Here is a 12,960-nt window from a genome sequence, read left to right as displayed (position 1 = left end):
AAAAGGTGCCAGAGAGCCCCTTCTATCGCCTTCAGCCCCTGCAGCTGTTCTGAGGGTTCCAGGGCACAGCTCGGTCCGTTCCTAGATCAAAACCTCACGGCAATATCTTCAGAACTACTACCCATCTCCAGTCGGAACCTTCTACATTCCTGGAAACAAATGAGTGCGTAGAGAGGGTTTCTCCCCAGCTGAGTTTAGAGACCAATTCCTATTCTTTAGCAATACCTAGAAAACCGAACGCCTTGCCAGGTTTTAGCATCCTACACCCACTCACCCCTCCCTCCCTGTGCATTTGGTGGCAGCTTTGGGTCCCTCTGGGGGACGGCACCCAGCGTGACCCCCGCCCCTCGCCCGCCCCCCACCTGCTCCTGCACCGCAGTGGGGCTCCCTCTCCTGGGCACCTCGGGGTGCCCCCAACGGCATCAGAGCCCCGAGTCTTCACCCCCCCCCCCCCCCCCCCCTTTTCCTGACCCCCAAAGAAGGCTCAGAACGAATCCGACTGCCCTGGACAGCAGCGCAGCGCTTCCCCCAAGCCCTTCCCACACGTGCATGGCCCCAGCAAGGGATTCTGCTGCAACAAGAAAGCGGGGGCAGCCCCCAGAAGGCTTGAGGTTCCTGCCCAGCCTCGCTGTCACGGGCCGGGGGCAGCGAGAGAGGGAGCGGCACAGACGGCGGGGACGGCCCGGCACAGGGCGGGGGCCGCTCTCAGCGCGATGCCGGCAAAGCCGCAGCTCCGGCGCTGTCGGCCGGGCTGCTTGAGCGGCACGGGGGGATCCGCCGAGAGCCTCCGGCCCCGCGCGGGGACTCCTGCAAGGGCCCAGGGGCGCCGGGCTCCGGCCCTCGGGGCTTTATTCTCCGGCAGCCCGAGCCCCGCGGCTGCGGGGCAAAGAAGGAAAGGGGGCACGGGAAGAGAGGAGCGAGAGCAGGGCATGAGAAAGGGCGGCGAGGGAGCTCGGGCTGCGCAGGAAAGCGGGACGGGAAGGGAAAGCCCGGGAAGAGGGTACAGGGAGGCTGGGCAGAGGAAGGAGAGAGGGGGAACAGAAGGGAGTAGCGGGCTAGGGACAGGACAGGAAGGAGCCGGGTTTGTGGGGGGAGAGGGAATGGGGGAAAGGGAACGAGAGAAGGCGAATACGGGGAGAAGGAAGGAGGGCTAAAGAGAGGGACAGGCGGGGAAGCCTCCCAGAGCCCCGGCTGCACCCCGAGCCCGGCCCGGCGCCTCGCCCTGCCCGGGATGCTGCGCTCGGCGGAGCTCGGCTCGCTCCGGAGACGCTCGGCTCGAGTCGGCTCTTGTCGCCTCAACTCGGCTCTTGGCGCCTGCATTCGCCTCTTCGGCAGAGCTCGCCTCGCTTCGGCCCAACTCCCAGCCGCTCTGTGCCTTGGGCGCGCCTCGGCTCCGCTCGCCTCGGTTCGCTCGAGGCCGTCAGGGTCGGCCGCTCTCGCCTTGCTTCGGCCGAGCTCGTGCGATTCCCCCGAAGGCGGCGTCGTTCGGTTGTGTTTTTAGAAATATCTTTCTCTATCGATTGTATCTTTCTATAGTTAGATTTATATTTCTAGAATACTTCTATTAATCCAAATAAAAACCCCATCTCTAACCAAAAAAATACACGAAAACACCTTCTTTTAAACGGTATCGAAATATTTTTATACTTTGTATAGTTATACTCACATTTATATATATGGTTTCTTTTGATGCAATCTATTAATAATTATCTATAATATCTATAAAATTCTAGACATGTATTTAAAGTATTATTTATATTATGTATCGTATCTACTGCTGCAACTGATTTTTTCTTCTAGTTTTAAACTTTATCTGTACGTATTTATGATATATTTCTAGACTTAGATTTCTACCTTCATATTCTTTGTATTTATCATTTTTATCATCAAAACCCTGCCTACTGGCAAGTAAAAAAAACCGCTTTCTATAACGATTTAAAAAATATTTTTATATTTATAATTTTCCTATTTCTATTTATCATTTGCTCTCTAGTACGTGATAACATACCTGCTCCTGCACCGCAGTGGGGCTCCCTCTCCTGGGCACCTCGGGGTGCCCCCAACGGCATCAGAGCCCCGAGTCTTCACCCCCCCCTTTGCCTCTAGTTAGAAACTACACTGGAACTTTTTTCTGGAAACAAAGACACGACCTAAATCCTCTCCCCATGTCCTAGACAGATAGATGTTCAGTTCTTAGTTGACTGGGCAGCAGTTTCTTCAATAGAACGAGAAACAATATGGAAACGTTTTAGCTACAAGCAAATAGGCAAATCTGAACAAGGTCCTGGTGGCCAGCCGCTGCAGTTATTTTGAAGCAATTTTTTAAACAATCAAGTACTGATCCCACAAAAAATAAAGCAAAAAGCTGACTACTGGCTAAGAAAGAAGGAAAAATTAACTTTTGACGACAACAACAACATTCCAAGGACACAGGCTTTTTTCCAATCTCATACCTTATTACTACCTCTCTTGGGAATTCTCATCGTGGATCCCAAAAGGAATAAATCCCTCAGCGTGTCCTAAAGCACCAAGGAGCTACCTACAAGTGAAGGTGGCTACTTTCAGTGCAGACACAGCTGATGGCACAGCAGTAGCGCAGTTCTATGCTGCACAGGGATAATACTGTCTCCTCTTCTCCAGCAGCTGACTCTCTCCTGCCATGGTTTCTGTAAATGCATCAGAGCACGACCTTAAACACAAACAGGCAAGAAAACACCATCAGAAGTCTTTCATTAAGCACTACAAGAAGGGTTCCAAGCAGAGACCAACAGAATTTCAAGGAAGCAGTATGCAATTAAACCACCTCAGACTCGTTCAAGTATCCGGCAGGTAGATGGAACCAAAATGGAACCATTCAGAAACGACAAAGAAAACCTCCCCAAGTATTTATACAGGAGTCCTTAACGTCAGAAATGGGATGACAGGTTATGTTCAGATAAGATGAATGTTTATTTGGATGTAGAAATAAACTTCTCTCATGGTCCTTTGCCAAAAAATAGAACCTACAAGTGAACACCTACACCTGCCTAAAAAGACCTAACGAGCCCCTGGCAGCCACCGGCATCAAAGCACAGGGGATGTTTCTAATCCAGGCTAAGGAGAACAATATCACCTTTTGTTCTCTCCAGTTTGTTTCCTCTGCAGTCCTATTTGCTTCTTATGATTTTTACACTCTCTGTATCTTCTCGGGCAGCGCTGAGTCTGACAACCAGGATACGAGAGTCCTTCCCTGCCCTACGGAGAGAACCAGGAAAAAAAGTTAAAAAAAGAACAGGGCAGTTTGAAGTTAATACTTCCGACGAGAAGCAGCACCTGACAAACAGAGTGAACAAAGCGTGATACCTCCCTGGGGACAGAAGACTTACAAACTCTCCGGGATTTACAATCCTAGTAACCAAGCCCTTCAGCACAGCAGCCAAGTGTCCCATTAGGTGGTGCTGCACCAAAGAATGATCCGAGAGGTTCCAAAGAGTGAAACGCACGTTATTTTCCAAAGACGTAAAATCGTGCAAAATAACAAAACTACAATAGATCTAAACTACAGGGCAAGAGTACAAGTGTTAACTTGAGGAGCTGGAACCATCCAGGTAAGCAACTGCTAACTGGATCCTCAACAGAGTTTGAGGAACCCTCCAGGATACAGAAGGGTTTTCCCCAGAAATTACACAGGCCGAGTTTTGATAGAAGTACACTTGCCAGATGCTCAGAAACGTCACCCATCCTCCTCCGGGTGTCCTGAGAGAGCTGCGAATGGCTCTCACGTGGTTTGAGCTGGTTCTGTAAGGGCTCAGGGTGAATTTCACCAGATGCAACCAAACTGGGCAACACCCAGTGGGACAGAAAGAACCCAAAGCTTGTTTTACCCAAAGCTTGGGTAAGCAGAGCTCCAGCAAATACTGAGGAAACGGACAGAACAGGGTAACAAATAATAAACATACCTTTTTTTTTTTTTTTTTTTTTTTTCAGATGAGCAAAACAATTAAGGAGAAGGTGGAAAACTCACCATGACTGAACATTTCATCACCTGTAAGCTGACCATCCTTAGCATAGAGGACTCCAAATTTAAAATTCACCGATCCCTGGAAAATAAAACCAAATATTATTTGGTAAACAGTCAAACAGAAGACATAACAATTTGGTTCCTCTAATCTTTGCATACATCCTACACATCAGAACATACATTTTATACTATCTCCTACTACACGATAATTTACCTTTAAACTTTGATAGTATAGCATAAAACCATTAACTTAGATGGGTGATCAATTATTATTAAGTTGGTGCTTCAAGTTATTTTTGCTGTCAGGTTCAAAAAAACATTACTTCTTTTTACTGTAACGAGCAATTGATTTAGAAGTCATCAAAAGCCCATCAAAATACAAAGCTGTACTCACCGGACGGGTCTGTGAGCAAGAAGTAGTTAGGCTTGTACTCACCTCTTGCCCTTCAAGAACCAATAAATCCTGTCAACAAAAACAGCATCTTTAGCCCCCTCCTATTAAAGATTTTACAAGGATGATGGTTTTATTTGTGTTTAGAAGTTTGGATTTGAAATGGCCAGTTCAATGGATAAAGAGACAGTTTAAGTAGTATTAGATTATTATTCTTATTCTTATTAGCTACTGGAAGAAACAAACCAGTAGTATCTATACTTAATTACTTCTATTTCCAGGAAATCATAAAGAAAAAGAACCAAACAAAAAAAGTCACTTCCTACCTTTTGTATCTCAGGATGAAAAATGTCTCTTGGGCTCTTCTCCAGTTTCTCCAGACTCCTGGCACTGAAATGCAAATGAACGAGTGCTTTAGAGGAGGGCAAGTGCACATTCCAACCCCGAACCACCAACCGATTGCAGTTACAGCGCTTACAAAATGAATCGTTCCCAGAGCCTCTGGGAAACGGAACGGTTGGTGCAACTGCCATTTCTTCCCCAAAATACTAACTTCCAACACTTCCTAAACTTAGTTTGCATTTTAAAAACAGAAATTAGGGAGACTCAGGGTGGAGATCAGGTTGAAATTGATTTCCTTCTAAAGCACAGGGCTCTGTTCCATCACCCTTCACTTTGGCTCCACACAGAATCACGGGGAGCATTTTAGGAGGGCTCAAGAACCAATTCTATTTCTCTCTTTTTTCTAGTTCTCTCTCTTCCTAAATCATTCAAGGCAAGTCAAATGAAAAAGGACAAGTTCAGCATCAAATTCACACTTTTTCCCTTTGTCTACTCAAGAACAGGCTTTAAAACCACTTCTTGCTGCCTTCAACGATTAAGACTTGCAAAACAGTTTCACAAGTTTGATAGGTTTACCATAAAAACCACAGAACACAAGCTCTGAATTACAGGAAAAGGTACACAGGCAAATATCTCAGCTGATGGTGGCTTATTTGTAAACACATACCTTAACGGAGATTGCACTGAGAATGTTTCAGTGGGACTCTAAGGGAAAAGTATTTTCTGAGTACCCTGTAAACAAGAAAAGCTAGGATATATTACAGGACATACCCACTTGTTCTGCATATTCAAATAGGATTATCAATAAAAACATTTAAGAAGGAAGAAAACCAAGGTAATTTTACTCAGCTATATTTGCTGCCGATTTAGAGAAAAAAAAAAAAAAGTCACGGGTGCTGCAAAGAAAAAAAAAAAGTGAACCAGAAACGCCTACAGTAGACTTTAAAACAATTGCTTGGATAAAAGCAGCTCATGGAACATGAAGTAGAAAAAAAGCGAAACCAGTATCAGACCTGCCTATTTTCTTACCATTGCACAAGAAATTCCGACAAGCGGTATAAAGTCACTGCCTAAAACCGATCCTAGGATGTAACCAAGAACAATTGAGGCATTTGCTAATCTAAACGGAAACCTTTTCCGGACCCTAGTGTCAAATCACACGTTTTGTCTTGCAGCAGCTCGAGGCTGGAGAGCATTTCCCCTGGGGGTCGGGAGGGTAGGGGCACAAGGGACTGAGTTTGCGGATCGCACCTGTGCCATCAGAAGGAACCAGCCCGGCGCTCCTTGCGCTCGCCATTCTCCGGGCCATCGCTGTGTTTTACTGCTCAGCGATGCCGCTCCATCTGTTTGCGTGGAAGGAAGAGCCACGAGCACTGAGGCACTCAGCAGCCGTGTCATTCCAGCGCTGTCGAGCGCTCTCTGCTCGCAAGGCTGAGCACGCCGCGGAGCCGCCTCCGCAGCCGCTCGTCCGCCCCCGCCCACAGCAGCGGCAGCCAGTCCCTTTGTTCCTTCCACCCCAGCCTCTTCTGGCATAGCCTGGGACGATCTGGATCAAAAGTCACCTGCGAGTCCTGCCCTTGGGGCGTGCTGGCAGCAGCCAGGGCTCCCGGCCCTTCAGCTCCCCAGCTCAGCCTGGAGCAGCCGTGCTGAGCTCCACAAACGTGCATAGGGAGAGTTTTATCCCAGCCAGGGCTCTTTCAGCTCTCCAGCTCAGCAGGAGCAGGCAAGGAAAGTCAGGGGAGACCAGAACACCACTCTGATCCCAGTGGCCTTTCCTCTCCCTCTCCTTATTTGTCTCTGAAGGGGATTTTCAAACCCTTCAAGATGGCCTCAAGTGGTTTCCAAGGCGACGGTGCTAGAGTCATCACTGCCACGGAAACCCTCTCTTTGGCATCATATAAATATTTCCCTTGAAGGAGGCTGGATGAGTGGGCAATGCACTATTTTCTAGCACTCCCTGGCTGCAACAGGACAACCTCCAGGAGATGGGAGGGAGCTTGGGAGGTTAAAATTAGCTTGCCATGCTGGCCAGCAATGGAAAGAGGTGATTGCTGATGTTTCAGCCCAAAACCTGGGGTTATTTGTGTCAGCAGGATCCAAATGAAATAGATTTACTCTGTAGGGAGACAAAAACGAGAAAAAAAAAGGCAGGGAGGAAGTAAGGTTGAAAACTTGTGCTTTTTTTGCCGTTCTTCAGAAAAACTTCTTAAAGTTTTCCCTTTAATGCCAATCCCACATTCTCTTGGGTCAGAGGGGACTGAAAACACCGTCTCCTCCACGCTGGGAGCTCCTGGGGCAGCTCAGAAATCCCTGCTGGCTGCTGAGAGCTGGCATGGGGGGTGACAGCCACGTGCTGGGCTGGTGTCCATGCAGGGCACTGGCAATGCTGCTGGCAGCCCCTCCAGAGCTGTGCCCTGGGGCTCAGCATCCTGGCTGGGCAGAGCTGGAGGGGATGCTGGGCTGCAGCCCTTGGCAGAACCAGTGGCCCTTAGGGGACAGCACAGCTCCAGAGAGTGTTTTGGGGTTCCTGTCCCACTGCCTACGCTCAGGGTGCAGGCAGATGGGGGTCCTGGAGTACTTCACCCTCTCCTGGCAGCATATTCAAGGCTGAGGTGTTTTGCTTTGCTTTTAATTGCCTCCCTTCTGTCTCCTCAACTCACCAGCACCTTTACAGGAGCACAGGGGGAGGTGTCTGCCTGCACCGGGGCCAAGCTCCGAGCAGGGACAGGCTCTGCAGAGGGCGTCTGCGCCCGGGCTGCTGCTGTAAACACCTCCTGTCCCCGAGCAGATGGCTCCTCTCACATCCCTGCTGCAGGCAGATACCAAAGGGCTTTCCTGACAAACAAAGCACGGCCGCCTGCAGCCCTGGAGCGCTTCTGGCTTTCCTGGAAGAAGGGGATGCTCCCTCCTTGTCGCACTGCCCAGGCTATTTTTAGACCTGCATAGCAACCAGAGGATGGGGAGACACGGTGTCCCCCTGCCACCCTCTCACCTGCTGGCTGCTGGCCTTTGGCAGGGGCTGGGGATGAGTGTGGGGTGCTGGCTGGGCTGGAGGAGAGGGGTTCCAGCTGATCGCCCCCCAGCACCACCCCAAAAAGTCTCCCAGGAGGCACAGAGCTGCTCCAAGACCCACTTGCTTTCCCCACTCCAGAAGGTGCTGCCAAGGAAATCTGGAGACCAGCAAGGTCAGGCCGCAGCACCTGCTTTCCTCTTTCTCCCTTTAGAAAAAAATAACAACCCACCCTAAATCCAGAGCAAACAATTAAAATGTTCCAGTTGCTGGCTCAGAGCAGCGATCCCAGATAAAACCCCAAGGATCCGCCAGCTAAAAATAGCCTGAGCCCCATAAATTAAACAAAAGCTTTTTGCTGGGCTCTTGGAAAGCCAGTTCCAGTGCAGTTTTCTCTATGTAAGGTATAACTCTAATGGTATTTGTTATTATTAGCCCTACCTCCCCCGTGTCACCGACCTTCCCAGCACCATTGTTTAGGAACGGGAATTTTACAGAGCCAGACTTCTTCCTCCTGGCAGCTCCTCTGCTGGAGTGGGATCCCACCTCAGCCACTTTCCTGCCTTTTTATATTAGTTTAAACCTTTTTTTTTTCCCTTGCGGGCAACTGATTATTTGATACTAAGACATTCTATGTTTTGTAGGGCCACCCTCATTTAAGCAGATGTCTCAAACATCTGCTTAATTTCTATCCCTATCAGCTGTCCTGGGAGCTGTGGACCCTTAAATAAATTCCTGCTTGGAAGGCAAATGTATTGGGCAGCCTTTGGTGGACACTGTGCAAGCCAGCATGCATGCAGGGGCTTGTCTCACCTCCTTTCTGTCATCAAGCCCATTAACAATATTTCCTCATATTATATTTTATATATATGTGATGTTAGACAGCCAATGACTTACAGCTTTCTGGGAGATTTCTCCTCCAACCCTTTAAAGAGCTTCCAGCATCCCACTGTCTCAAGCACACGTGGCCAGCTCATGAGGATGAGTTCTCTCCAGTCCTTCTCCAATGCTTTTTCCCAGCACTCCATGTTGGCTGTGAGGAGCACATCCAACACCTGCTTTCCCAGCCCAGATATTTAGGCTTTGTTGCTTTTTCTATTGGCTTTTACAAAAGTATTTCACTTACTGCACTGGGAGCAGCTGCATCCCAAAGCCCAGCTGAGATCCCTTGCTCCATCCTCGTGCTGGACTTCAATTGTTTTGCTTCATTTGCCAGTAGTTCTGTGGCTCGGGCCGGACAGCACCCGCCACATCCTGCGGCACCAAGGCCGCCCCTGCTGCCCCCGGCCGGGACACCTCGCGGCCTCGCGCCGCGGGCGAGGCGGAGCCGCACCACAGCCGCGCCCCCGGGACGAGGAGAGGCGGCCCCTCCTCGTTCCCTCCCCGCCTTCCAGCCGCTCCCCTCCCGCCGGCTCCTCCCTTCCAGCCGCTCCTCTCCCCGCCTCACCGGAGGCTTCTCCTCCGACATGGCGGGGGGGGGTCGCAAGGGGGTCGCGCTGGGGGCGTGGCCAACGGCCAAGGGGCGTGGGGGGGCCGCGTGCAGGCGCGTCCTCGCTGAACGTCACGGGGGCGCTGTGCTCCGGAGGGGGAGCGGCGTGAGGGGAGAGCCCGGGACACCCCGAAACAGCCCCTGGACACTCCGAAACAGCCCCTGGATACCCCAGGGATACCCCGAAGCAGCCCTTGGATAGCCCAAAACAGCCCCTGGACACCCCCGGGACCGCACCTTCCCGGTGACACGGCAGCTCCTGGGTGAGGGAAAACGGGAGGAGAAGCCTTCCATCAAAACACCCAGTGTCTCCAGTCCAGCCCAGACCGGTGCTGGGGTGTTCAGATCCCCCTTAAGGGGAGGAGAGGCAAGTTTGCCTCGATCCACAATTGAGGAAAGAATTAGATTCTAAACATACCCGAAAGCGAGATTTAAAACACAAACGAGGTTAAATATTGGGATCCAAAGCGATATTTCAACCTTTATTTTTTTTCATAAAAGAGAAAAGAAAGAAGGTAGAAAAGTGGGGATAGCCAAGAATAATTACGTGAAGCAGAGGGAAGGTGTTACCACCACCGTGGGTCCAGCGCCGCCTCACAGAGTGCGGTGGGTGTTTCACAGCAGTTATTGCTGTTTGTTTGCCTTATTAATGTTTGTTTGCCTTGTTATGCATTCATGGCAGTCACTCTAATCGTTGTGTGTGTTTGTATTAACTGTTACAGTTGTTGCAGCACTTTGGGCTGGAAAATGAAGGATTGGGACTTGCCTAAAAGAGACAGTCTTAAGAAAAGGGGGGACTTGATAAATAACACAGAGACTAGAAATTTTCAGTTCCCCTGAAGATGCTGAATAGAGCTTTAGGGCTAACTAGCAAAAAAGATTAAAGGTACGCATGAAGGAGGATAAATGTAGCTGGAACCAGTGGAGAAAAAGATAGAGGACTACAGAGGGGTTTTTGCAAGTTACGTAACAAAAAACAATAGTGCATACCAAAGAAAAAGTTCAAAGAAAGGTCACCAGTAATACTGAAGCATTCAGTGAATATGACCACGAGACCCCCCCCCCCACGTTAGATGACCTCCAGGACCAAAAAAGGACTTCCAGTTACAGGTGAACGCATGCAAATTAGTTCTAGGGAAGTGGTGTTAGCATATTAGCTAGGAGACACATTGTAATGAATATGTATGATCAGGATGGAATAAATACCCTCTTGTGAATTTTCACCACACACATCAGATTAAAGGAGATAGATACGCTTCTGTGTGTCCAGCGCTGATAAAGAATGACTGCTTTCTAACGCTTTAAATTGAAAAAACGTTTATTTCATAACGAACATCCTAACAAACATCCTAACAAACATCCTTAACATCCTAACAAACATCCTAACATCCTAATAATCCTAATCTTCTAATAGCAACATCGAACTCTATCCCCAAGTTTCTACAACTACATGCTTTCCCTCTCACAGTTCCCACTCTCCTAGTCTTGAAGTAAACGGGAAGAAGAAATCAGACGAGGCCCTTCTCAGCATGCTGGTTTTCAGTTCAGACGGGCCGTGGAGGATCCACATCAAATCAGATCACACGGGGGCGGTGCTGGTTGTCTCCTGCGGCCATGGCTTCATTTCCCCTCGGTGGCCGCTGTCCCAGCCTGTTTCTTCGCAGGTCATCCAGCTCTCTCCGGGGACGCTGGCGGGGCACAGGGCTTGGGGCCCTGTCCCCATCAGCCAGTCTGCGGCGCCGGCCACCTCCAGGAGCCGCATCCTCCTGCGCCTCCTGCTGCTGCCGCTGGCGCCAGCGCACCACGAAGGGATGGAGGCGGCGGCGGGGGCGGCGCGGGACCAGCCCGGCGCGGCTCTCCTGATCCTGCAGCACGCGGATGCTCCCGATGGGCCCTTGGCAGGTCGGGCAGGTGGCGGCGGCATCAGGGGCAGCCTGGGGCTGGATGCAGGCGTGGCAGAACACGTGTCCGCAGGGCTCCACGGCAGCAGCGGGGCTGTGCAGGAAATCCACGCAGATGCGGCACACCCGGACGGCTCGGGGCGCTGGTGGCTCCTCCCTGGCCTCCGACATTGCTGCTCCCGGAATTGACTGCTCTCAGCCGCTGGCAGGACTCGAAGGCTTGGCTTCCACTCGGGGCACTCGGAGGTTCCTCAACCTCTCGTGGGACTCAGAGATTCCTCAGTCTCTGGCAGGACTCAGAGGTTCCTCAGTCGCTGGAAGGACTTGAAGGTTCCTCTTCACTCACTGGCAGGACTCAGATGGTCGTCTTCACTCACTGGAGTAATTCAGAAGCTCCTCGGTCACTGGCAGGACTCGAAGGCTCCTCGGTCACTGGAGTAACTCGAAGGCTCCTCGGTCACTGGCAGGACTCAGAGGCTCCTCGGTCGCTGGCAGCACTTGGAGGTTCCTCCTCAGTCACGGGCAGACTTGGAGGTTCCTCACTCACCGGCAGGACTTGGAGGCTCCTCGGTCACTGGCAGCAGTCAGGTTCCTCAGTCACTGGCAGCACACAGAAGACGCTCGCTCGCTGGTAGCACAGAGGCTCCTCAGATGCTGGCAGCGCTTGGAAGCTCCTCAGCTGCTGTGGATCACAAGCTGAGTGTGCTGGCACTACCCAACGCTGGCGGTTATAGTTACGCAGGTGGCGTCATAATGACCATGAGTGACACGGCCTGACATCACAGGGCTCTGAGGGCCACACCCAGGAGCTCCCCATCCACAGACAGATCCTGTGGCACAAGGCCCACCTGGCAGTGGGCTGCACACCTCAGTGTTCGCCCAGATCCCTTCCAGGCGGTCCCTCCTGGTTTCCATGCCATGTGTTGGGGTCTGGGGCTGCACCTCCCCAGCGGGAGGACTCTGTTCAGCCCTTGGTTGAACTTCAGGAGGTTCCGTCAGCCCATTGCTCCAGCCTGTTGAGGTCCTTGTGGGTGCAGAGTCACCTTCTGGTGTCTCAGCAGCTCCTCCCACTGTAGGAAATGCAGCAAACTTGCTGAGGGTGCCCTGGACCCCTTTATTCAGGCCACTATCAAGAAGGAAGAGGACTGGTCCCAGTGCTGATGCCTGGGCTACACTGCTGATGATCAGCCTCTATCTCAGCTTCATGCTGCTGATCAACATCCTCGACTTAAAATCCAGTGTCAACAGTTAAAATCACTTCCTCACAGGGCAGAGCTTATTTGCAAAGTTCTGCTTCCGCCAAGCCTCCTGCTTTCTCCAAACTCGTGAGAAATGTCTGGCTGATCCTTTATCAGCCCCAGTGAGCATTTTCCCCTTCAAATACAGCAGCTCTGGAATACAGCAAAGGATCTGTTGAATCATTTGCCTCTTCCACCACTTTTCCTGAAATATACCTGAAACATACCTGGTATTTTCCTGAAAATACCATTGTCGCACTACACACCGACACCAGCTCTTGGAATCTTTTTGTGCCCTTTGCAAAGAGACTGAGGTTGTTTGGCAGAGACTCTCCAGGACCAGGCAATACAACAAGGCACCTCTAGGGCCCTGCTGCTGCTGCCACCATAGCCCTGCTGTGGATGGAATGGAAGAGGCTGTGATGGCAGCAGGCCACCCCAGCACAGTTATCCACGTGTAGCTGGGCAGCCTGTGCTCACAGCTCAGTCTGTCCCTGGGATTTCACCCCTCAGAGTGCTGGCTGTTTGTCCCACCTTTCCTATCACAAGGCTGGAATTGGCCTAGTGCCAGCTTTTTGTGGCCTTTATG

General features: G+C 50.9%; 1 long non-coding RNA gene across 3 annotated transcripts; it reads right to left on the bottom strand.

The window, feature by feature from the left end:
* Window positions 1-1,615: 1,615 nt before the first annotated feature.
* LOC118700974 (uncharacterized) lies at window positions 1,616-5,610 on the bottom strand. 3 transcript variants are annotated; one of them, XR_004982380.2, is made up of 6 exons: window positions 5,401-5,610; window positions 4,718-4,781; window positions 4,437-4,463; window positions 4,004-4,079; window positions 3,113-3,234; window positions 1,616-2,689 (listed from the first exon to the last, which is right to left on the bottom strand). It is a non-coding gene; the product is annotated as an uncharacterized LOC118700974 (long non-coding RNA). The 3 variants fall into 3 exon arrangements; XR_004982378.2 differs by having other exon boundaries at window positions 3,113-4,079; XR_004982379.2 differs by lacking the exon at window positions 4,437-4,463 and having other exon boundaries at window positions 3,113-4,079.
* Window positions 5,611-12,960: the final 7,350 nt, after the last annotated feature.

Source organism: Molothrus ater, unplaced genomic scaffold, assembly GCF_012460135.2.
Source record: "Molothrus ater isolate BHLD 08-10-18 breed brown headed cowbird unplaced genomic scaffold, BPBGC_Mater_1.1 matUn_MA501, whole genome shotgun sequence".
NCBI lineage: Eukaryota > Metazoa > Chordata > Aves > Passeriformes > Icteridae > Molothrus > Molothrus ater.
The sequence above is the reverse complement of the archived record's forward strand: the minus strand, read 5'-3'. Positions and strand labels throughout refer to the sequence as shown.